Source organism: Rhinichthys klamathensis, unplaced genomic scaffold (genome assembly GCF_029890125.1).
Source record: "Rhinichthys klamathensis goyatoka isolate OS25496 unplaced genomic scaffold, OSU_Roscu_1.1 h1tg000115l_1, whole genome shotgun sequence".
Classification (NCBI taxonomy): Eukaryota; Metazoa; Chordata; class Actinopteri; order Cypriniformes; family Leuciscidae; genus Rhinichthys; species Rhinichthys klamathensis.
Window position 1 is genome coordinate 693,102 of NW_026606652.1, and position 26,249 is coordinate 719,350.

Below are 26,249 nucleotides of genomic sequence, written 5' to 3' on the forward strand. Positions count from 1 at the left end.
GTGTATTCTCTTCTTTATCAACAACATAAAGTGCGTTAAACATTATGTCAGGTTTTCCCAGACTGGGGTTCATGATGGAACTGCAGGGGATTTGTGAAAAGATAACATTTTAAAATAACATTTTAAAATAATAAAAAGTTATAATAAAAATCATAATAAAAATAAAATAAAATAAACTTCCAAAGACAGCAATACATGGTTAGTGATAATTCACAGAATATAATCTACAATGTAATCTAATTACAAGTACTTAATTTTTGGAATCTGATTATGTAATTCAGATTACATGTAATCAGTTACCCCGCACTGTTTTTTTAACATCACATCATCTCACATAAAAAAAATTATACTTTGAGTCAGATACATGAGTGATTAGGTTTTGATGTCACTACCGGGGAATAAATTGATTTATTAATAAAGACTTGTAAACGTGGTTTACTTGGGCTGCCGGGTTATTGGTTTCCATGTGATCCGGGACAACGAGTTCATTCAATAAGATGATTTTTGGAAGTTAAGCGTATAGGTAGAATATAAACATGTTGATTGATGCTCATTGCCAGTTGAGGTTATTAAGACTGTAATTTGTTTAATTATTGGCATTGTGCACCAGTTTGCCATGTTTCCAGCGGGTATTGATAAAATATTACGGCATGTGGGCGTGTTTTATTTATAACAAAGGTTATCGACATGCTCGTCTATCAGTGGCATGTGGACACTGTATCTGCACCAGCAGACAAATGTGATATAGATCGGCATAACAGGGCTTTATGTGCAGATTCAGTCTATTAGCATACAGGCCAGCAGGTAGTCTGCCAGAGGAATCGATGGCTTCATAAATCTGAGTCAGCTCCTCACAAAACATATAAGCCATTAACATCCTCTGGAAATGTGCCGTTTTGCAGTTCTGCAGCTCTGCTAACAATCTTCAAGAAATTTGAAAAAGTGGTGCCTAAAGAAGAAGTGCAATATTGTTCTGTTGTACATTGCTGTAGAAAAAAGAAAGTGAAATGCATCTCTGGGAGTCTTAATCTGTCCTGATTTCAGGCTTCTGAGGGAAGGTTTGCTCGGGGGACATGAACCTCAGTGAACCTCAGCTGAGCCAGAACCTTTCGACAACCTTATATATATATGTGTCTATAAAAATGTATAAATATATGTCATAATCTCTGTGTTTGTCTTTGAAATTTTGTTCCTTGATTGGTTCCTCAGGTGTTTCGTGTTCCCCTTGTTACCTTGTTAGCCTCATGTGTATATATAGCCCTTGTGTGTCTCCTGTTCTTGGTCAGTCATTGGTTTGGCCTGTTGATGTATGGTTTAGATTTCCCTCGTGGTTCTAAGCTCTCCTGTGTTCGGTGTTTCATGTCCTTTGTTTTTATTTGTGTTTTTGTTTGTTCATTAAATGAATTTGGATTTGGATCCTCGCCTCTCCTGTCACCTTTATCTTCTGTCGTCACTCACCTAAAGGATTATTAGAACACCTGTTCAATTTCTCATTAATGCAATTATCTAATCAACCAATCACATGGCAGTTGCTTCAATGCATTTAGGGGTGTGGTCCTGGTCAAGACAATCTCCTGAACTCCAAACTGAATGTCAGAATGGGAAAGAAAGGTGATTTACGCAATTTTGAGCGTGGCATGGTTGTTGGTGCCAGACGGGCCGGTCTGAGTTTTTCACAATCTGCTCAGTTACTGGGATTTTCACGCACAACCATTTCTAGGGTTTACAAAGAATAGTGTGAAAAGGGAAAAACATCCAGTATGCGGCAGTCCTGTGGGCTAAAATGCCTTGTTGATGCTAGAGGTCAGAGGAGAATGGGCCGACTGATTCAAGCTGATAGAAGAGCAACTTTGACTGAAATAACCACTCGTTACAACCGAGGTATGCAGCAAAGCATTTGTGAAGCCACAACACGCACAACCTTGAGGCGGATGGGCTACAACAGCAGAAGACCCCACCGGGTACCACTCATCTCCACTACAAATAGGAAAAAGAGGCTACGATTTGCAAGAGCTCACCAAAATGGACAGTCGAAGACTGGAAAAATGTTGCCTGGTCTGATGAGTCTCGATTTCTGTTGAGACATTCAGATGGTAGAGTCAGAATTTGGCGTAAACAGAATGAGAACACGAATCCATCATGCCTTGTTACCACTGTGCAGGCTGGTGGTGGTGGTGTAATGGTGTGGGGGATGTTTTCTTGGCACACTTTAGGCCCCTTAGTGCCAATTGGACATCGTTTAAATGCCACGGCCTACCTGAGCATTGTTTCTGACCATGTCTATCCCTTTATGGCCACCATGTACCCATCCTCTGATGGCTACTTCCAGCAGCATAATGCACCATGTCACAAAGCTCGAATCATTTCAAATTGGTTTCTTGAACATGACAATGAGTTCACTGTACTAAAATGGCCCCCACAGTCACCAGATCTCAACCCAATAGAGCATCTTTGGGATGTGGTGGAACGAGAGCTTCGTGCCCTGGATGTGCATCCCACAAATCTCCATCAACTGCAAGATGCTATCCTATCAATATGGGCCAACATTTCTAAAGAATGCTTTCAGCACCTTGTTGAATCAATGCCACGTAGAATTAAGGCAGTTCTGAAGGCGAAAGGGGGTCAAACACAGTATTAGTATGGTGTTCCTAATAATCCTTTAGGTGAGTGTATATAAATATATATAAAATTATCCAATAAAATTTTTAATAAATAAATTATAATAAACCCACAGACAAACACACACACCGTACCGTCCCACTTTACTTAACAAACACATAAATTGCAAGAATGGGACTAGGCCTACTGATGAATAAATGGTATTAAAATGTAAGGAAATCCCAAACTAGTTTTTATTAATAAAATAGTTAATAAGTATGAGCCACCACAGTCATTTAAAAATATACAAAATAACACAAAGTGAAAATAAAGGTCCATTTTGGGGTTACGGAAACAATGTTACATTGATAAATACACAATACTTACATGAACTGTTAATGAATCATGAAAACTGCTCCTGGTGAATAGAATGAACATCATACCTGCATGCAAATCCTTCCCAGCTAACACAAATTACAAGTCACGTAATTTATTGGTACTTTTTCGTAATTTCATGACTTGCTTACTGACAACATAACTGCATGCTCATAATTTCTTTTGCGCTTTATTTACAATAAAAATATATACAGTGTGCGCTGCCGCATTTGTGTTTGATTTAGATTAAAAAGTTAAAAATGTAATATTTCATATGCAAGCTAATGGTGTAGTAATTTTGTGCTAAATAGGTAAAATAGTACCACATATCCCCCAAAAACACAGCATAAATGAATATTTGAGAAGTAAATAAAAAAAATTATATATTTCATTTTTATGTAAAATATATATATACAATCGCTCCGAACGGACCCCGAAGACCATGAGTGTAGAGGGAAATGAGGGTTCATTGAAGAGTGCATGCTACGAGCACAGTATAAACTCTAAACTCAGTTTGTTTCCTTTAGTCTCCTTTATATTAATAGCAAAAGTTTCAAACACATTATTTACCTTGACTGTATGAACTGCCTGCACCAGTGGTATTTTCCACAAGTCCTGGAGATTAAAGAGCTGGGCTATCTTGCATCATTATTCTATGCAGCTAGTGTGAATTTCATTTGTTGATGATTATTTTAAAGTGTTTCATGCCACTATATCAATAAGCACATCTTCATTAGTCTACCGCCACTTATTCTTGACATGTCTGAGCGATTGCTAGTGATGTCCTATGCAAATGAGAACCTCATATACACTTCTTCAAGGACGACAAAAGTGTAGACGTTTCATAGATGTTTATCGCCATTATGATGTTTTAGTGGTACACATAAATGATTTTTATGTGTATAAAAACTTTAAATTATTTTAAATGATGTTAGTTTTAAGAAAAATTTAATATAAGACTGTGGTTTGATCTTACAATGAGGTGACTGGCTTCATAATGTATCTGCTAAAGGCTGTTTACCTCAAATTTTGATGGTTGTCATCACTTGTGTCATGATTCATTTTGTGTATAGAGACAGTATAAGTTGGAGTAGACGGACCATTCATGGGAAAATGAATGGAAGAAACTGCAACTCCTATGGCGGCTGTATAAATTGGAGTTGTGAGCCTTTTTGATACACTCATAGGGGGGAAAAAAGTTTAATGTGGTTTAATATGGAACCTCAGGGTTCTTGAATGAATTTTAAATAACCCTTTATGCCAAAACACTTTTATATATAAGGAGAAATGTATTAAATGATTGCATGTTTAACATGTTTTTTTTTTATTGCGTGATAAAGTACGTTTACTTGATGTTCAAATTCATACAATTTAATCAAAATAAAACATGTATCAAAGCTAAATGAATTCAAACTAAATCCATAAAATTACCCCATAGGCTAATGGTTCTATATATGATGGTTCTATAAGGTTGTATATGTGAATTGGCTGACAGAATCCTTCAAGGTTCTATTTAGAACCGTTTCTTCTCATGTAGGATCATTTTATTTTATTTCTTGGCTGATTTGAAGTGTATTATTGAAACGTATCTTGACAAACAGTTTTAGAGATTTTAGGGCCCTATTTTAACGATCTAAGCGCATGGTCTAAAGCACACGGTGAAAGTGCACTTAAAGCGTGTCCGAATCCACTTTTGCTAGTTTAACGACGGGAAAATTGGTCGGCACAGCCGGCGCATGGTCTAAAAGGGATGTCCCTATTTTCTTAATGAGTAATGGGTGTGTTTTGGGCATATTGTGCAATAAACCAATCAGATTCTCATCTCCCATTCCCTTTAAAGGTCCCCTGACATGGGGTTATTTTATTATTTTATAATGTTTCCTGGGTTGCCCTTATAATGTTAGTATGTTTTTTAGATCAAAAATAGTCATAATTTAGAAATAAAAGGCATTTTTCCTAGCCTGATTTTAGCCTCTGATTTGAATGCTCTGTTTGAAGGGGCGTGTCTGCTGTGGGATTCAGTGTAAACACCCACTGCTGTGATCGGCTAACATGCTTGCATATGAAATAGCTACATATTACATGTGAAACTCTCTCGAATACTTTTACTACAGCTATTATACGTTTTTACTATTACAGCTATCGAGATTAACGAATCGTGAGACGTTTTTAAAGTATTTAGATCTATTCCCATCACATAAAATGTTGCCGTGGTGAGCATTGAGCAAGCAGATGACAGTCTGTTGATCGCGAGTATGAAGATCTTATCATTGCAACGCAGTTTCTGCACTCTCTCTATTGCTTTCACCAATGCAAACACGATGATGTACATACAGTAAGAGCTTCGTTGTGCAGTGTAATGTGCGTCATTGATTTCATAACGAGTTGTCCAGATAAACTCGCGCTGTGTGGAAATATTGTTCTTTGATCGCTTTCTGTATAATTTGTTCACAATTTAAATAAGATTATTTTCATCCTACTAAAAGAAACGACGTGAAGTTGATATTTTAGTCACTGGCTTGACTTATGCATAAACAGTATTGAACGATTTTGAGAGAAAGATTACCTGTCTGAACTTGAACAATTAAGCTAACGTTACACATCAGGAATTGTTGCTTGGTAGCTCGATCGATTTATTTCCAGACGTTCATCGAGGCCAGCTCTGTATTGGCCCAAGTTGAGGAAACAGTCGTCGGTGAAATGTTTGGACCATACAAAACTTTGGGAAGTTGTCTCGGCGCATTTCCAGAGAAAATAAAATTAACCCATTGTTTCTTCAGAGGCTCGGATGAAGGAACTAAAAAATACTTTTGTGTTCATTTGTACATCCGAACACTGATCAACTGCCATGCTTCGCTCGTTTGCAAGCCATGATATCTCTCGAGGAAAAACTCAAAACGCGATCGCGCGTTCGTACTTCCTAGCTCATTTTCTCATGGGCGAGCCAAATTCTCTGGGCGGGCAAAGGAGAGAAAGGGGAGGTTACCTTTCCTCCGTATGACGTCATACGGAGGAGATTCAAGATCAGCCCGTCTGAGCTTTCATTTTCTCAAAGGCAGAGAAATATAGCCAAAGCTCGGTTTACACCGATTTAAATTTCTAGCCACTGGGGGACCATATACAGGCTATTATTAATGTTAAAAAACCTCAGAAAGTGAAAATTTAATGTCAGGGGACCTTTAAAAGCCAGTTGCGCGGATTGCTATTTGCATGGCGGAATTTGCAAGCGGAAAAACTGAACGCTTCTCTAGCGAGGAAACGGATCTGCTCGTGCGCAAGGTTAAAGCGCGCGAGCAGACCGTCTACGAGACAGAGTGTACGCACGTTGTGGGCCCGCCTATAGGCGCTCATTACTTGCGCAATTGACTTTAAACCAGGTTTCAGTTGGTCAATGGCGCAGTATATTTCAGTTGCCTCAAAATAGCAACGTGCCAAAAATGTGCCTGAACACACCTCGTTTTCAGACCAGCACGCCCATGTAGAGACTTTAAGGATGAACCAAACACGAATTAATCTTTCTAATCTCTCATGGGATTCATTCAAATGTGATTCAGCATTTCGGATCTGAATACCACATTCCAAAGTCACAAGACTGGCTCCAAATTGTCTAGAAAACCCCCCCAGAGAAGTCTTTTATGGCCCCGCAGGCATTAGAGATAAGCCTAAACAGGAAGAACGTTGTCACTGTTTCATCCTTAAGCAAGACAAAGCTGCTCAGAAATGGTGAGACGAGGCCTGACCATTAAGGGGCCTGACCACCTTTGACCTCCCTCAGCATCACCACTGCTGAGCAGGACAGCGATGTAAGACAGACCCCGCTTCCATGGAACGTGAGAGACTTACACAGACTTTACATATCAAACCCATTAAAACTCACGCAGAACAATGCTCCGTGGACTTAATCAAACATCATAATTCTTGTTGTTCCTACAATTCATGTTTGTATTATGCGTAGATCACATATAAATCATGTAATTGTGATATAACTGTGTGTATGGATGAAAGGGTATCGTGCTTCCAATCAAAAGAATCGTATGCCCTTAATTCAAAAGGTGGCTTGTTTGAAATCTGTGTAAAATGTTTTGTATGATTATAATAATCTATAATGTTTAAACTGGGGTCTCTTGTTTCTCTGCTAAGTGCTGGAACCCAAGCAGATCCCAGATAACGATAAGTAGGAACGATCCACCTAATAAAATGATGCCATTGTCTCATTGGTCAGAATTCTCCAAAAGAGGTTGGACTAACGTTTAAGTTAAAGACCCGAACAAAGGAGTTAGAGTGAGTTGAAAAAGAAATTCGGTTCAGAGAGCAGTTCGGGGTTGCCGTTCGGTTTTGAGTTCGGCTCGTGTTGAATTAAGTTTGCGCCTCTCTCTATAGCAACAGCAAGAGAGTGTTCCTGTTCGTGCTTCTCTCTGAAAACACCAAAGAGCGTGTTCGCACGCTTCTACATCGACCAGACCAAATTAGACCAGCAGACAAATAACCCATCAAGATCGGGGTTGAAACAGCTCATTCAAGCCATCTAACTCGTCTTACTTTCATTTCTTCCTTTATTTTCTTCTTTCATAAAAGTCTCGGTTCAACGTTAAGTTGCTGCGAAGTTCGTTTAAACGTCTCTCCTGCAACGCGCTTCGAACTGTAATATTCGCCTGCCAATCACACGTGACCGGCAGTTCAGAAACTTCCATCCAGGCACTTCCAAGACAACCAGCCACACGGACCCGGTCGGGAAACCCCTTTGACGAAGCACCGCAAAAAGGGAACTCCCTAAGCAACGCAAAGACAAGCAAGTAGCAGCTACTCCAGACTCTTAACTGAACTGGTGCAAATGTAAATTGAATAACCTGTCTAAGAAACGAAGGTTTAAATTAATGCTTGGTGGTTCGTTCAGGTCATGTCTTACAAAGTGCATCTCTGAAAACTCTCTCTCACTCTCTCTCTCTTCCTCTGCGCCTTGTATGAATGCGTGTGTGTGATTGTGTTTAGACCTTAGTTTTATTATGTGTTTAGAAGAGTTAATAAAGTCGTCAATATATTTGAAAAGATATTTGCCTTGTGTTGTGCTTGCACATTTAATGTCTTGTACTGTCGATCTAAAGTTACCTTGCTAATACATAGTGCTTCACTATAGATTGGATATTCATATCTGTTGCCAAGGTTATAATTACGGCCCGTTCAAATGAACTCTAAACGAGTCATTTGCTCGGTTCCATAGTGATTCGGTCAAGATTCATTGCAAATCGATGAATCATTCCTTTTGAGCTAAATTGGCCTTCCGGCCAGGGACGTGCACAGGGGGGTTGCTCAGGTTGCCCGGGCAACTGCCCATATGCCCTTCTCGACTCAGGTTGCCCTTCCGAGAAAAAAAAAAAATCGTACAATGGATGCAGAATTTCACGTAGGCCTATATTAAAATAATAATAAAAAAATCAAAAAAAATCGCAAAGCCTCATTCACTTCCATTCGGGCACCGAAAGTGAAAGTCAGTAAGGGAAGGGCAAACTGTTTACATGGCTGTAGCGCTGCACGCGACCATAGACTGCACGCGACCGGCGTAGGGCCACGCAAATTACTTAAGGCCCCGCCTCCATCTCGTGTCATAGCGCGTCAATTAATGTGTACAACATCCATGACAAAATGAAGCGACACTATCCTTCTGGTCACGAAAAGAGGAAGAAGAAAAAACCATTAGAGTGAATTGCGGGAACAACAATCAGGTAAACTTGTGTTCTGCTCTCTAAGTTTGATGTCAGCAAAGTTTGATGTTTTTCGGTCTTGCTAACCTAGCTGGGCAGGCAGTGCATCTCTTGCATCACTTTGTGCCTGACAAAATTGAGAGTAAAATACAATTATTTATTACGTTTGTTTTTGATAAACGACAAAGTGCAACGGTGTTTGTTTACTGCTGCTCAGAAAACATAACCACGTCGTGTGTATTATCGTGCGTTCAAATGCGCGTGCACGAAATGAAACGCGCATTTTTCAAGCAGAAATATGTGGAGACCAGACATACTGATCAATATATGCACGTGAATGATGGCACTCCCAATCAAAGTACACATTATACTTTTAAAACAAGACACTGATTATCTAGTCTCAGTGTTAAAAACTCTAAACAACTACTACACTAATTATGCAAGATAGAAAGCAATGACAATTTGACATTGATTGACTATTGATTTATAGGCTATATTGAATTTAAAATGTTGATTAGCTGGACATACTGGTCAATATGGATGCACATCCCTCAGTAAATAATAACCATAAATCAAGAATTGCTTCAACATGCATAATAATAAATAAAATATAGCTGCGAGCAGCGATTACGGGCCCAAGCCGGTGGCACCGCAACCCCGGTGCCTTGCGAGGAAACGAAATTATGGCGAGAAACGTGAAACAGGAAGTGTGTTATAACTACTGCATACATTAACTAATCTTGATGAAACTTCAGCAGTGTGTTCGTTGTAAGAGCCCGATCACATGGATGTGACTATTGTGAGTCAAAGTTATAGCGCCACCAACTGGCAGCAGGAAGTGTGTCACTTTCAAAATGCTTTTAAATCACCCTCTTATTTTTACCCGATTTGCTTCAAACTTCATGTGCATAATGTAGACACACGCCAGATGTAGACCTGTGAAAGGATTATTGATATCTTAGATACTGTTGCCATGGCAATGCATCAAACATTAATATTCCTTTTTTTAAGCTTTTTCATGCTTTTTTATGCTTTCGGGCACTTTTGGGGTTCTTAACGTGCTCGAAAACTCTTGAAACTTTGCACACGGGACAAAACCCGCGGCCATCAGGGCCAGGCTGAAGCTGGTACCCGGGCGTGGCAGGGGGGCTCGACAGCGCCCCCTTGAACGGGTCAGACAATTTGGTCCATATATCCAACACGCTTTACCCTATTTGCTTCAAACTTGATGTGTATAATGTAGACACAAGCCAGATGTAGACCTGTGAAAGGATTGTTGATATCTTAGATGCTGTTGCCGTGACAACGCATCAAACTTTAATATTCTTTTTGGATACTTTTGAGATTCTTAGCGCACTTTTGGGGCCCTTAACATGCTCAAAAACTCTTGAAACTTTGCACACGGGTCAGAAACCGCGGCCATCAGGGCCGGGCTGAAGCTGGTACCCGGGCGTGGCAGGGGGGCTCGACAGCGCCCCCTGGAACGGGGTCCGAAAACTTGGTCCATAAATCAAACAGGCTTTACCCGATTTGCTTCAAACTTGATGTGTATAATGTAGACACACGCCAGATGTAGACCTGTGAAAGGATTGTTGATATCTTAGATGCTGTTGCCGTGACAACGCATCAAACTTTAATATTCTTTTTGGATACTTTTGAGACTCTCAGCGCACTTTTGGGGCCCTTAACGTGCTCAAAAACTCTTGAAACTTTGCACACTGGTCAGAACCCGCGGCCATCAGGGCCGGGCTGAAGCTGGTACCCGGGCGTGGCAGGGGGGCTCGACAGCGCCCCCTGGAACAGGGTCCGAAAACTTGGTCCATAAATCAAACACGCTTGAATGTAATAATATGAAACTCGGTACACATATAGATCTCATCGATTCATATATCCTTTGTACTTTTACTTTTTACCCCAGCCCAACAGGAAGTCGGCTATTATGGTTTGTTTGGAAGCGTATGCCCCTGGAATTCGATATACTCCTCCTAGAGAATTCAACCAATCGCCACGAAACTCGGTCAGCATGAAGTCAAGACATTGAGGATGAAAAGTTGCCAGGGGATTTTTGATATCTCGAACGGTTTGGCCGTGGCGAGGAAACGAATTTATGGCGAATAAAGGAAACAGGAAGTGTGTTATAACTTCTGCATACATTAACTGATCTTGATGAAACTTCAGCAGTGTGTTCGCTGTAAGAGTCCGATCACATGGATGTGACTATTGTGAGTCAAAGTTATAGCGCCACCAACTGGCAGCAGGAAGTGTGTCACTTCCTAAAGGCTTTGAAATCACCCTCTTATTTTTACCCAATTTGCTTCAAACTTTATGTGTATAATGTAGACACACGGCAGATGTAGACCTGAGAAAGGATTATTGATATCTTAGATACTGTTGCCGTGGCAACGCATCAAACTTTATTATTCTTTGTTGATGCTTTTGAGACTCTTAACATACTTGAAATTGCATGAAACCCGACAGACACATCACATTTATTAGACAGTAGACATGTGCAGAGTTTCAGAAACGGGCATGGTGAGAGCAATTAGAGAATAATGTTTAAGTTTAAAAACAGCCAGAATGGTTGTTTAGTCAATTTTTTTTTTCCAAATCATACATAGTGGCGTGTTTGCTTACTAAATTGTGAGCTGAACGAAAGTTGCAGCAAAGATCAGCAACAGGAGTCAAAATTCATTAATCACGAGAGTGAAGAGCTGACTGAAAAAAATGATGATGGAATATTTTGTGTAAAAGCGCCTATTTAAGCGAATCTGTCATTTACTCATTTGTTGTTGTGTATTACCTGAAAACCGGAAACAATCGGCCCCCGATATGGTGCTAATTTTCAAGTGACACTAAAAAGTATGCGGCTGCACTGGCATTCATAACGGTGCGCGTCCATGGCGACGAGCAAGCAGAACAGAGCGAACGTTTTTTCATTTCCACTTCCATAGAAATTCATTCGAGCGCACTGCGAGCGCCACCACTATGTCCGTGCGGACGTCCTTACTTTACTTTCACTTTTATATTAGCGATTTAAAAGGCCTCGCTGGTGTCTAACGTCGATTAACCGGTGGGAAAAGATCCTCACAGCCACATACCTAATATATTTATATTTAATTACAATAGCCATACCTGATAAAAAAGTTTTATGTACTGAGTTGATATCATTTTGGACACAAGAGGGCAGTATAGCCCTTTGTATTACTTGATGTATTTATTTTTTAACTGAATAGCACATTCTGGCTGTTTTTAAACTTGTACATTATTCTTAAATTGAAAACAAGAATAAAATGGGGTTAGTTCTGATATTTGTGTAATTTTATCTAGAAATAAATGGTGTATAATTAATTTTTTAGAAGATATGAGGCTTTTAGTGTTTACTTTTTTGACATGACTTTAATCCCTCGCCATAGCAAAACAATTTGAGATATTCAATAGCCATTCACAATTTAGCTTCTTTAATGTATTTTCATCATGTTGAAAAAGTTTGGTGGGAATTGAATAAACCACTTAAGAGGAGTGGGTAAAAAATCAGAGGCTTTTTTAGCCAAAAATCCACATTCAGACAAAAATATCTGACTTTCTGTTGATCCGAGCTAATTACGGTAAATTAGAAAGTTGTCCGGCTCGAAGAGTACAATATACATATCGAGTTTTATTACTGTAGATAAAACTAACCCCCCCCCCTTTTGTCAAAAGCATTTAGGAAGTGACACACTTCCTGCTGCCAGTTGGTGGCGCTATAACTTTGACTCACAATAGTCACATCCATGTGATCGGGCTCTTACAACGAACACACTGTTGAAGTTTCATCAAGATCAGTTAATGTATGCAGTAGTTATGACACACTTCCTGTTTCACGTTTCTCGCCATAATTTTGTTTCCTCGCCACGGCCAAACCGTTCGAGATATCAAAAATCCCCTCGCAAACTTTCATCCTCAATGTCTTAACTTCATGCTGACCGAGTTTCGTGCCGTTTGTTTGAATTCTCTAGGAGGAGTATTTCACATTCCATTGCGTGTGTTTTACCAACAACCCTAAATAGCCGACTTCCTGTTGGGCTGGGGTAAAAAGTAAGAGTGTGAGATATATGAGAAACGAGGAGATCTACATGTGTACCGAGTTTCATATTATTACATGCAAGCGTGTTTGATTTATGGACCATGTTTTCGGACCCCGTTCCAGGGGGCGCTGTCGAGCCCCCCTGCCACGCCCGGGTACCATCTTCAGCCCGGCCCTGATGGCCGCGGGTTCTGACATGTGTGCAAAGTTTCAGGAGTTTTTGAGCATGTTAAGGCCTCCAAAAGTGTCCAAAAGGTAGCAGAAAAATAATAAGAATAATAATAATAATAATAAATATAGCTGCGAGCAGCGATTACGGGCCCAAGCCGGTGGCACCGCAACCCCGGTTCCTTTAGTTACCTAAAGGCACCGGGGTGGCGGTGCCGCCGGCTTTGGCCCTTCATCGCTGCTCGCAGCTATATTTATATATATATATATATATATATATATATATATATAAATTATATATATATATAAAAAAAAATATATATATATATATATATATATATCACTTGCCTTACCGGATTAGAACAATGAAAACAATAAAAAAATAACTAGGGAATCACTAAACCGAGAGAATTAATCTGTTTTGATGATACACTCAAAATATTACACAAGCAATTCTTTAAATTTAATGATATTCAGAACAGAACAAGAATAAAAAAAAACTATAATTAAGAAATAACCGAAATAATTGAAAGCGAAAGTGAAAGTAGGTGGTGTTTGGCTCACGTAACTCTCTCATTAGAATCAAACTGTTTCAACATTTGCGATGTATTTGGATGCTAAACTATTCTTCATTATGGGCTTTGTACTTCACTCAGGTTTCAATATGTGTGTGTGTGTGTGTGTGTGTGTGTGTGTGTGTGTGTGTGTGTGTGTGTGTGTGTCTGTGTGTCTGTGTGTGTGTGTGGGTGAGGTGCGGGTGCGGGTGCGGGTGCGATTGAACTGTTACACATAAAAACATACTCCGTCATTTTGTTCATAGAGGACATCATTCAAACTGCAAAGTGTTTACTTATATTTGTGTACACTCGCAATAAAACACAACAAAGTGCTTTTGTCAAACTATAAACTCTTGTCAAACTGTAACCTACAACTGTCACCCAACTAAAATCACACGCACACACTGTCTAAAAGCAAAAAATATTTATCCAACCCCATTTAAAACAGTCTGTGGGAGCCATCTTTTGGACATTCACCATATCGCATTGATTTTCATTTATTGTCCTCAGAGCCCTAATCTGTTTATTTTTCAATTACACATTCTACATTGATTAAAAAAGAAAATTCTAATGTGTTTTTATTTTATACAGGAATAAGTTATTTATAATTCAGATGAGAATAAAGTTAGTGTTAGTTCAAATTTTAAGGAAAACAAATATATTGATCTGAAATATAGCACATTCATCTCAGGTTAAATTACCAAACATACAATCTTAATTTAATTTAAAGCAAACGATACATTTAAAATATATGGGTTGTATGCATATTTTGGAATTTAAAAAAAAGATATATATCCAAAAAGACAAGGCCTTAAACTTGAACAAGGGTTAAACTCTTGTCGCTGTAAGAGACACAATGATTCAGCATTTTGAACGAATCGATTGACTCAAAGATTCAATGACCAATCCATAAACATGTATTGTCTCATTCATGAATGACTCAGTCGTTCGAACGAATCATTTGAACGAATGAATCAATGACTCACTCATTAAGACGGTCGCCTGGCGACACCTAATGACGGTTTAGTGTTATGTTTAAAAGTATCATTCTTTCCAACTCATATTTAAAACAATCTCACATTATTTAATGCATTGTTATTTTTCAGTGTAAACGATTTAATTTGATCACCCCTACCTAGAGTAACAGCCATATAGTGTCTTATTATTCTAAATAATTGAATTTATTGATCAAATTTACAAATTAAAAATGAAAGATGAAGCATACATTTAATAAGACTAGACTAGGGGTGCCCAGAAGATATTACAATTGGCAGATTTAAATATACCATGGCCCCCCACCGTCAATTTGGTGTGTGTATAATAAAATCATTTAGTCACTACAATTAAAACTTGAACGTATTTGCTTACTAAATTGTGAGCAGAACGAAAGTTGCAGCAAAGATCAGCAACAGGAGTCAAAATTCATTAATCACGAGAGTGAAGAGCTGACTGGAAAAATTATGACGGAATATTTTGTGTAAAAGCGCCTATATAAGCGAATCTGTCATTTACTCTTTTGTTGTTGTCTTTTCCCTGAAAACCGGAAGCAATCGGTCCCCGATATGGCGCTAATTTTAGTGACACTAAAAAGTATGCGGCTGCACTGGAATTCATAACGGTGCGCGTCCATGGCGACGAGCGAGCAAAACAGAGCGAATGTTTTTTCATTTCTACTTCCATAGAAATTCATTCGAGCGCACTGTGAGCGCCACCACTATAAATGTCCGTGCGGACGTCCTTACTTTACTTTCACTTTTAACTTAGCGATTTAACACGTTTTACACGTCAAATAACCGGTGAGAAAATATTCTCGGAGTCACATAGGCTACCTAATATATTTAAATACAATAGGCCTACCTGATTTTGAACACAAGAGGGCAGTATAGCCCTATGTATTATTTGATATATTTATTTTTTTAACTGAATAGTGCATCCTGGCTGTTTTTAAACTTGTACATTACTCTTAAATTGAAAACAAGAATAAAATGGGTTTAGTTGTGATATTTGTATAATTTTATCTAGAAATAAATGGTGTATAATTAAATTTTTAGAAGATATGAGGCTTTTAGTGTTTATTTTTTTTTTACATGATTTTAATCCCTCGCCATAGCAAAACAATTAGAGATATTCAATAGATATTCACAATTATGCTTCTTTAATGTATTTTCATCATGTTGAAAAAGTTTGGTGGGAATAAAATAAACCACTTAAGAGGAGTGGGTAAAAATGTAGAGCCTGGTTTTGCAAAACATCCACATTAAGACAAAAATAGCCCACTTCCTGTTGGGCTGGCTTAAAGTTGTTTGGCCCGATGAGATCTATATACCGAGTTTCATAATATTACATGCAAGTGTGTTTGATTTATGGACCAAATTTTCTGACGAAGTTTATGGACCAAGTTAATTTAATTAATAAACTAATTATAAAAAACTATTTTCAATGCACTACAATTCAACTGGTTATATGCCTTTACTTATTAATACAACTTATTTAAAAAATACAAGGCGTAAGACATTTATTTTCTTTTTTAATGCAGGCCAAACAACACAGCAGTCAAATGGTTAATCTAGCCCCCCTCCCCCTCCCCACACTCACAGACACACACACACACAGAGACGTAGGCTCAGAGAGAGAGAGAGACATAAAATGACAATTTTCAAACCAAAATATCTGACTTCCTGTTGGTTGGAGCTATTGAGTGTAAATTAGAAACTTGTCTGGCTGGAGGAGAACAATACACATACCGATTTTTATTACTGTAGATAAAATTAATCCCCCCACTTTTGACAAAAGGTGGCGCTACTGAGCCCTCAACACGCCCGTTTCTGAAACTTTGCACATGTCTACTGGCTAATAAATGAGATGTGTCTGTCGAGTTTCATGCAATTTTAAGCAATTTCAGGCATGCTAAGAGTCTCAAAAGCATAAAAAAAGAATATTAAAGTTTGATGCGTTGCCACGACAACAGTATCTAAGATATCAAGAATCCATTCACAGGTCTACATCTGCCGTGTGTTTACATTATAGTAGTGAAGTTTGAAGCAAATCGGGTAAAAATAAGAGGGTGATTTCAAAGCATTTAGGAAGTGACACACTTCCTTCTGCCAGTTGGTGGCGCTATAACTTTGACTCACAATAGTCACATCCATGTGATCGGGCTCTTACAACGAACACACTGGTGAAGTTTCATCAAGATCAGTTAATGTATGCAGTAGTTATGACACACTTCCTGTTTCACGTTTCTCGCCATAATTTTGTTTCCTCGCCACGGCCAAACCGTTCGAGATATCAAAAATCCCCTCGCAAACTTTCATCCTCAATGTCTTGACTTCATGCTGACCGAGTTTCGTGCCGTTTGTTTGAATTCTCTAGGAGGAGTATTTCACATTCCATTGCGTGTGTTTTACCAACAACCCTAAATAGCCGACTTCCTGTTGGGCTGGGGTAAAAAGTAAGAGTGTGAAGTATATATGAAACGAGGAGATCTACATGTGTACCGAGTTTCATATTATTACATGCAAGCGTGTTTGATTTATGGACCATGTTTTCGGACCCCGTTCCAGGGGGCGCTGTCGAGCCCCCCTGCCACGCCCGGGTACCATCTTCAGCCCGGCCCTGATGGCCGCGGGTTCTGACCAGTGTGCAAAGTTTCAGGAGTTTTTGAGCATGTTAAGGCCTCCAAAAGTGTCCAAAAGGTAGCAGAAAAATAATAAGAAATATAGCTGCGAGCAGCGATTAAGGGCCCAAGCCGGTGGCACCGCAACCCCGGTGCCTTTAGTTACCTAAAGGCACCGGGGTGGCGGTACCACCGGCTTTGGCCCTTCATCGCTGCTCGCAGCTATATTTTTATATATATATATATATATATATATATATAAAGCCGGTGGCACCGCCACCCTGGTGCCTTTAGGGTTATTGTGCACGACGTGCAAAAACGTAACCCTGCTTTGACTGTCGAAAAGAAGTGTGCTGTAGAGCTTGTATCAGTGTGGGCTCTGCAAAAGTGTGCATTGAGGGCACATATCAACCACAAAGTATGCGAGAGCAACCTTCTGAAAGGTCAGGTCTACATCCAGGTCTACATCTGCCGTGTGTTTACATCATAGTAGTGAAGTTTGAAGCAATCAGGTGATTTCAAAGCTTTTTGAAAGTGACAGACTTCCTGCTGCCAGTTGGTGGCGCTATAACCGGGGTGGCGGTGCCGCCGGCTTTGGCCCTTTCATCGCTGCTCGCAGCTATATTTATATATATACACACACAAACACACACACACACACACACACATATATATATATATATATATATACATAAATATATATATATTGTTTTTTTAAGAGACAAGACAGAATATTACTTGCCTGATCTGATTAGAAAAATAGTGTTTGTGTGTGTGTGTGTGTGTGTGTGTGTGTGTGTGTGTGTGTTTGTGTGTGTGTGTGTGTGTGTGGCGTAATTGAACAATGTAGACATAAAAACATACTCCGTCCTTTTGTTCATACAGGACATTATTCAAACTGCAAAGTGTTTACTTATATTTGTGTACACTTGCAATAAAACACAACATTGTGCTTTTGTCAAGCTATAAACTCTTGTCAAACTGTAAACTACAACTGTCACCCAACCAAAATCTCTTACACACACACACACACACACAGTTTAAAAGCAAAAAATATCAAACAATCCTATTTAAAAACAGTCTGTGGGAGCCATCTTTTGGACATTCATCATATCGCATTGGTTTTCATTTCTTGTCATCAAACAGAGCCCTAATCTGTTTATTTTTTCAGTTACACATTCTACATTGATTAAAAAAGAAAAATCAAATGTGTTTTTATTTTATACAGAAATAAATAATCTATCATTCAGATGAGAATAAAGTTAGTGTTAGTTCAAATTTTAAGGAAAACAAATATATGATCTGAAATATAGCACATTCATTTAAAATTCATTCAGGTTCAATTACCAAACATACAATCTTAATGTAATTTAAAGCAAACAATACATTTAAAATATATGGGTTGTATGACTATTTTTTAATATAAAAAGATATATATCCAAAAAGACAAGGCCTAAAGTTTAACAAGGGTTAAACTCTTATCACTGTAACAGACACAATCACACACACAATCACACACACACACACACAAGTCAAATCACTTACATTTTACATGCAATATTGACTTTTTTTCTGTTTCAGCAGCGAAAATAGTTAAACAAAGATCACAGCAGAACCATCGCGCATCTCACAGCAACGCGTTCTCATTACTGAATGATTCAGCATTTTGAACGAATCGGTTGACTCAAAGATTCAATGACCAATCAATCCATAAACATCTATCTCATTCATGAATGACTCAGTCGTTCAAACGAATGAATCAATGACTCGCTCATTAAGACGGTCGCCTGGCGACACCTAATGACGGTTTAGTGTTATGTTTAAAAGTATCATTCTTTCCAACGATTGTTAATTAACTCATATTTGAAACATAAGCTATATTTATATATATACATACATATACACACACATACACAAAAATAAAATAAAAACACATTTGAAACGTGTTTGCTTACTAAATTGTGAGCTGAACGAAAGTTGCAGCAAATATCAGCAACAGGAGTCAAATTTCATTAATCACGAGAGTGAAGAGCTGACTGGAAAAATTATGACGGAATATTTTGTGTAAAAGCGCCTATATAAGCGAATCTGTCATTTACTCTTTTGTTGTTGTCTTTTCCCTGAAAACCGGAAGCAATCGGTCCCCGATATGGCGCTAATTTTAGTGACACTAAAAAGTATGCGGCTGCACTGGAATTCATAACGGTGCGCGTCCATGGCGACGAGCGAGCAAAACAGAGCGAATGTTTTTTCATTTCTACTTCCATAGAAATTCATTCGAGCGCACTGTGAGCGCCACCACTATAAATGTCCGTGCGGACGTCCTTACTTTACTTTCACTTTTAACTTAGCGATTTAACACGTTTTACACGTCAAATAACCGGTGAGAAAATATTCTCGGAGTCACATAGGCTACCTAATATATTTAAATACAATAGGCCTACCTGATTTTGAACACAAGAGGGCAGTATAGCCCTATGTATTATTTGATATATTTATTTTTTTAACTGAATAGTGCATCCTGGCTGTTTTTAAACTTGTACATTACTCTTAAATTGAAAACAAGAATAAAATGGGTTTAGTTGTGATATTTGTATAATTTTATCTAGAAATAAATGGTGTATAATTAAATTTTTAGAAGATATGAGGCTTTTAGTGTTTTTTTTTTTTTTTACATGATTTTAATCCCTCGCCATAGCAAAACAATTAGAGATATTCAATAGATATTCACAATTATGCTTCTTTAATGTATTTTCATCATGTTGAAAAAGTTTGGTGGGAATAAAATAAACCACTTAAGAGGAGTGGGTAAAAATGTAGAGCCTGGTTTTGCAAAACATCCACATTAAGACAAAAATAGCCCACTTCCTGTTGGGCTGGCTTAAAGTTGTTTGGCCCGATGAGATCTATATACCGAGTTTCATAATATTACATGCAAGTGTGTTTGATTTATGGACCAAATTTTCTGACGAAGTTTATGGACCAAGTTAATTTAATTAATAAACTAATTATATAAAACTATTTTCAATGCACTACAATTCAACTGGTTATATGCCTTTACTTATTAATACAACTTATTTAAAAAATACAAGGCGTAAGACATTTATTTTCTTTTTTAATGCAGGCCAAACAACACAGCAGTCAAATGGTTAATCTAGCCCCCCTCCCCCTCCCCACACTCACAGACACACACACACACAGAGACGTAGGCTCAGAGAGAGAGAGAGACATAAAATGACAATTTTCAAACCAAAATATCTGACTTCCTGTTGGTTGGAGCTATTGAGTGTAAATTAGAAACTTGTCTGGCTGGAGGAGAACAATACACATACCGATTTTTATTACTGTAGATAAAATTAATCCCCCCACTTTTGACAAAAGGTGGCGCTACTGAGCCCTCAACACGCCCGTTTCTGAAACTTTGCACATGTCTACTGGCTAATAAATGAGATGTGTCTGTCGAGTTTCATGCAATTTTAAGCAATTTCAGGCATGCTAAGAGTCTCAAAAGCATAAAAAAAGAATATTAAAGTTTGATGCGTTGCCACGACAACAGTATCTAAGATATCAAGAATCCATTCACAGGTCTACATCTGCCGTGTGTTTACATTATAGTAGTGAAGTTTGAAGCAAATCGGGTAAAAATAAGAGGGTGATTTCAAAGCATTTAGGAAGTGACACACTTCCTTCTGCCAGTTGGTGGCGCTATAACTTTGACTCACAATAGTCACATCCATGTGATCGGGCTCTTACAACGAACACACTGGTGAAGTTTCATCAAGATCAGTTAATGTATGCAGTAGTTATGACACACTTCCTGTTTCACGTTTCTCGCCATAATTTTGTTTCCTCGCCACGGCCAAACCGTTCGAGATATCAAAAATCCCCTCGCAAACTTTCATCCTCAATGTCTTGACTTCATGCTGACCGAGTTTCGTGCCGTTTGTTTGAATTCTCTAGGAGGAGTATTTCACATTCCATTGCGTGTGTTTTACCAACAACCCTAAATAGCCGACTTCCTGTTGGGCTGGGGTAAAAAGTAAGAGTGTGAAGTATATATGAAACGAGGAGATCTACATGTGTACCGAGTTTCATATTATTACATGCAAGCGTGTTTGATTTATGGACCATGTTTTCGGACCCCGTTCCAGGGGGCGCTGTCGAGCCCCCCTGCCACGCCCGGGTACCATCTTCAGCCCGGCCCTGATGGCCGCGGGTTCTGACCAGTGTGCAAAGTTTCAGGAGTTTTTGAGCATGTTAAGGCCTCCAAAAGTGTCCAAAAGGTAGCAGAAAAATAATAAGAATAATAATAATAATAAATAATCCTAAGGAAAACAATAGGGCCTTCGCCCTTTGGGCTTGGGCCCTAATAATAAATAATCCTAAGGAAAACAATAGGGCCTTCGCCCTTTGGGCTTGGGCCCTAAAAAATCATACTGATGCCGAAAATGCCCAGGCTGTAGAGAGAACCAAAGTTAATCCCAAAAGCCAAAGCTCAGGGTTATAATTTATTATTTTCTTCTTATTTATGTTTACGTTAATATTCACTTACTTAATAATATTCACTTGTTATCTTAACATTCTATAGAAAATACTCTATTCAATAAATATTGTTTGTTTGAACCTCATTCTGTTCTATACTATTGTTGTACTTATTCTTTGACTGTTTTGTTTAAAGGAGGGAGGATTGTATTGGGAGCACTGAAGTGTCAGGTGCGACTGTGGCAATGGCAAATGGTTTACATAGCTCATGACATCACGGGTCAGGTAGAGGCCCATTAGCAGAATTTTGCTTAGGGCCCCAGGGAGGTCAGGATCGGCACTGGGTTTAGCAGTCGATTCTGTTCCCGACCGGAATTCCTGTTCCCTTTACGCAATCATACTACAAATCATGCGTAGTTGCCCAGTTACCATACGTACCATCAGAACTGAATTCGAGCAAAAAGCACAATTGAATGTACGGGAAGCCAAAAGGTTAAAAAAGGATTGTATTTTTTCCCGAAATCTAAGCGTTTTTTTTTATTATTAGAAGCGAGTTTTTCCCCATCTGTCAATTCAATCCAGATTATTTATTTTCAAATTAAAAAATAAATAAATAATAATAATTTAAAAAGACAATAAACAATAATATGAGGAACTCTTTTTCTCATGTGTATTTTGGTGACATTTAACATATTGTTAATACATTTTGTATACTGTTTACAAAGTTGTATATCATAAACCTGTCATCTCTGACGTTTTGCAATCTTTATAAATAATAATAAGACCATAATATGAGGCATTGCGTTTGGACATAAACACGATCAGATAAGGCAATTTGTATGGGCAAAATTCAATTTAATATATTCCTTCATATAGCCCGTGAGTTTTTTTTTTTGGGGGGGGGGGGGGGTTGTGCCCCTTTTTCAGGTCAGAGCAACTGCCCCACAAAATTCCTGTGCACGTCCCTGCTTCCGGCCCCCCTTAAATACATTTTATGTATATTATTATTGTGTGATTCGTTACACCCATTTGTGCGAAAATATATTTGTTATTTAAACAACGTGGCGCAAGACCTGAAAATGATAACTGCGTCAGGCTGAAACTAGCAAAAAACACTTGTGTCGCGCCTGGAGCTGCATTGCGCCGGGTGTATGATAGGGCCCTTAGTCTTTCAGCTATACAGGAGCTCTTCTTATGCCTGTATAGAAAACAGCAGGGATGTTAGTAAGATGGTTAGCGAGTTGACTGTTTTGCCTTAAAGGTACTTTGATGGAGCATCTTGAATCAGTTGTATCGTTGTTCCCCTACGTTAAATCAGATGGCTTTCCAAAGAAACCATCTACCCTCATCTGTAAAAGTGTAATCCTGAGGGTGAACCTTCTTACACGATGTACACCTGTTATCTAAAACACACTGACAATAACGAAGGGCCCCTCTGGCTGTTCAGTAATCCCTTGTGTTGCTTGCAGAGCTGTGGTGACTGTGTTGTTAGGCTTCTCAGTCATGACAGATCTCTAGGTGGAACTGACAAAGTCCTCCCTGTATAACATGCTGGGTCTCCTGCAGAGCTCTAATAGGATCACATTTCTTCATGGTTAAAGAAGATACACGAAGGTTTTTAACCTTGAGCACTCTGACTTGTGTCTGACTTGCTAATGGTTGTTGCTATGGGTTTCTGAGGCGGAGAGTACCGCTATAGTTACATTCTAGTTTCCAAATGTATTCGTTTCTGAATGCTATGCTGTGTCCGAAATCGCATACTAGGTACAAATTTGAATCTGAATTTACTTTGCGACCGTTGAAAAAGGATATTCTATGTAGGATGGATATGGGTAATATGAATGAAATTCGGACGTACTACATCGTTCATGTTGTTACTGTCATGTGACCGACAAGCGTTACTTGCGTCTCTTCAGTGCCATTCATAAATCCTCTCCTGTGGCCTCGTGGAATAGTAAAGTGTTCATCGAATGCACAATTCAGGATCTACTATACAATTCAAAAGTTTAGCGTCAGATTTTGAAGGCTGTATTTATTTGATTAAAACACAGCAAAAAAAAAACATATTTATGATATGAATGTAATAAAATAGAAAAATGTTATTTTAAATAATTCCCTATGATGGAAAAGCTAAATTTTCAGCATCATTACTCCAGTCTTCAGTCACACGATCCTTCAGAAATCATTCTAAGATGCTGAAGAAACCTTTCTTATACAAGTGTTCAAAATGCCTGTGCTGCTACTGTGATATTTTTTTCAGGATTCTTTGATTAATAGAAAGTTGAAAAGAAGAGCATTTATTTGAATTATACATCTGTAGTAACATTATACATATCTTTACTGTCACTGTTGATCAATTTAATGAATCCTTACTGAATAAAAGTCTAAAACAAAACAAAATCATATTGACCCCAAACTTTTGAACTGTCGCATAGATAGATTTTAGATGGTGTGTGTGTGTGTGTGTGGTCCAATCTGAATGCATGTGTATCATTGTGAAGATGATTTTGCTTTGACCTGGGCTGTCCCTGGATTTGTCACTGGCTTGCTTAATGCAATAAATCAGAGAGGCAATGACTGCCTCTTATTAAACATGATTAAATGATCCAGTGGGTTGAGTCTGTGTGTGCCCGCGGAGCTTTCAGAATCAATAACAACCCTGTAAAGCTTCTTTTGAGTGGAAAACAAAGTCCTACAAATCCTAATTGCCTGTGGGATTAAACTAACCAAGGGGACTGTAGTAATGACTCTGTTCTGCTGTGCACGCTTTGGCAGCCATCTCTGTGAGATAAATCAAAAGAGATATAAATCAGGTTCTGCTAGAATGCAACTGTGTGGAGAGCAGAATATGTACAGGTGACTTAAAGGGATAGTTCACCCAAAAATGAAAATTATCCCATGATTTACTCACTCTCAAGCCATCCTAGGTGTACAAAACATTCTTCTTTCAGACGAATACAATCAGTTACAGTGCATCCGGAAATTATTCACAGTGCTTCACTTTTTCCACATTTTGTTATGTTACAGCGTTATTCCAAAATGGATTAAATTAATTATTTTCCTAAAAATTCTACAAACAATACCCCATAATGACGACGTAAAAGGAGTTTGAAAAAAAAAAATCACATGTACATACAGTAAGTATTCACAGCCTTTGCTCAATACTTTGTTGAAGCACCTTTGGCACAAATTACAGTCTTTTTGAGTATGATGCTACTGTACAAGCTTGGCACACCTATTTTGGGGCAGTTTCTCCCATTCTTCTTTGCATAACCTCTCAAGCTCCATCAGGTTGGATGGGGAGAGTCGGTGCACAGCCATTTTCAGATCTCTCCAGAGATGTTCAATCGGGTTCAAGTCTGGGCTCTGGTTGGGCCATTCAAGGACATTCAGAGTTGTCCTGTAGCCACTCCTTTGTTATCTTGGCTGTGTGCTTAGGGTCGTTGTCCTGTTGGAAGATGAACAGTCACCCCAGTTTGAGGTCCAGAGTGCTCTGGAGCAGGTTTTCATCAAGGATGTCTCTCTACATTGCTGCATTCATCTTTCCCTCAATCCTGACTAGTCTCCCAGTTCCTGCCGCTGAAAAACATCCCCACAGCATGATGCTGCGACCACCATACTTCACTGTAGGGATGCTATTGGCCAGGTGATGATCTGTGCCTGGTTTCCTCCAGACATGAAGCTTGCCATTCAGGCCAAAGAGTTCAATCTTTGTTTCATCAAACCAGAGAATTCTGTTTCTCATGGTCTGGGAGTTCTTCAGGTGCCTTTTTGGCAAACTCCAGGCGGGCTGTCATGTGCCTTTTACTGAGTGGCTTCCATCTGGCCACTCTACCATACAGGCCTGATTGGTGGAGTGCTGTAGAGATTGTTGTTCTTCTGGAAGGTTCTCCTCTCTCCACAGAGAAACACTGGAGCTCTGTCATAGTGACCATCGGGTTCTTGGTCACCTCCCTGACTAAGGCCCTTCTCCCCCGATCGCTCAGTTTGGCCGGGCGGCCAGCTCTAGGAAGAGTCCTGGTGGTTCCAAACTTCTTCCATTTACGGATGACAGAGGCCACTGTTCTCATTGGGACTTTCAATGCTGTAGACATTTTTCTGTACCCTTTCCCAGATCTGTGCCTCGATACAATCCTGTCTCGGCGGTCTACCGACTATTCCTTGGACTCCATGGCTTGATTTGTGCTCTGACATGCACTTATTCTTCTTCCTCTTCTTCTGGCAACCAGCTTTTGGTGCATTACCGCCACCTTCTGCTCCGGAGTGTGAATCAGACAATAGGCTTACAATCTATTTTCCACATTCTGACATGCACTGTTTACTGAGGGACCTTATATAGACAGGTGTGTGCCTTTCCAAATCATGTCCAATCAACTGAATTTACCACAGGTGGACTCCAATCAAGTTGTAGAAACATCTCAAGGATGATCAGTGGAAACAGGATGCACCTGAGAAGCGAAGCGACTGAATGCAAGAGACCACGTGATTTGCCTGTCCGACATGGTTTTTCTTGATTTTTGGGTTTCTACCTTACAGTCTATGGTTTCTACCAAGGATATATTGGTGTGCAATACAATTGGGAGTCTGCACAGGGTGTTTATTTTGAAATTGACAGTGTTTTTTTACTTTTATTTTTTATTTACGGTGCGGCTTGGACGCAGCGTCCGTCGAAAATAGACTTGGCGCCTATC

At 39.0% G+C, this 26,249-nt stretch overlaps 1 protein-coding gene across 1 annotated transcript in view; it reads left to right on the plus strand.

Annotated features, from left to right (window-relative positions):
• Positions 1-26,249, plus strand: part of eys (eyes shut homolog) — a 323,611-nt gene that overhangs the window by 44,334 nt on the left and 253,028 nt on the right. The window lies entirely within an intron of this gene.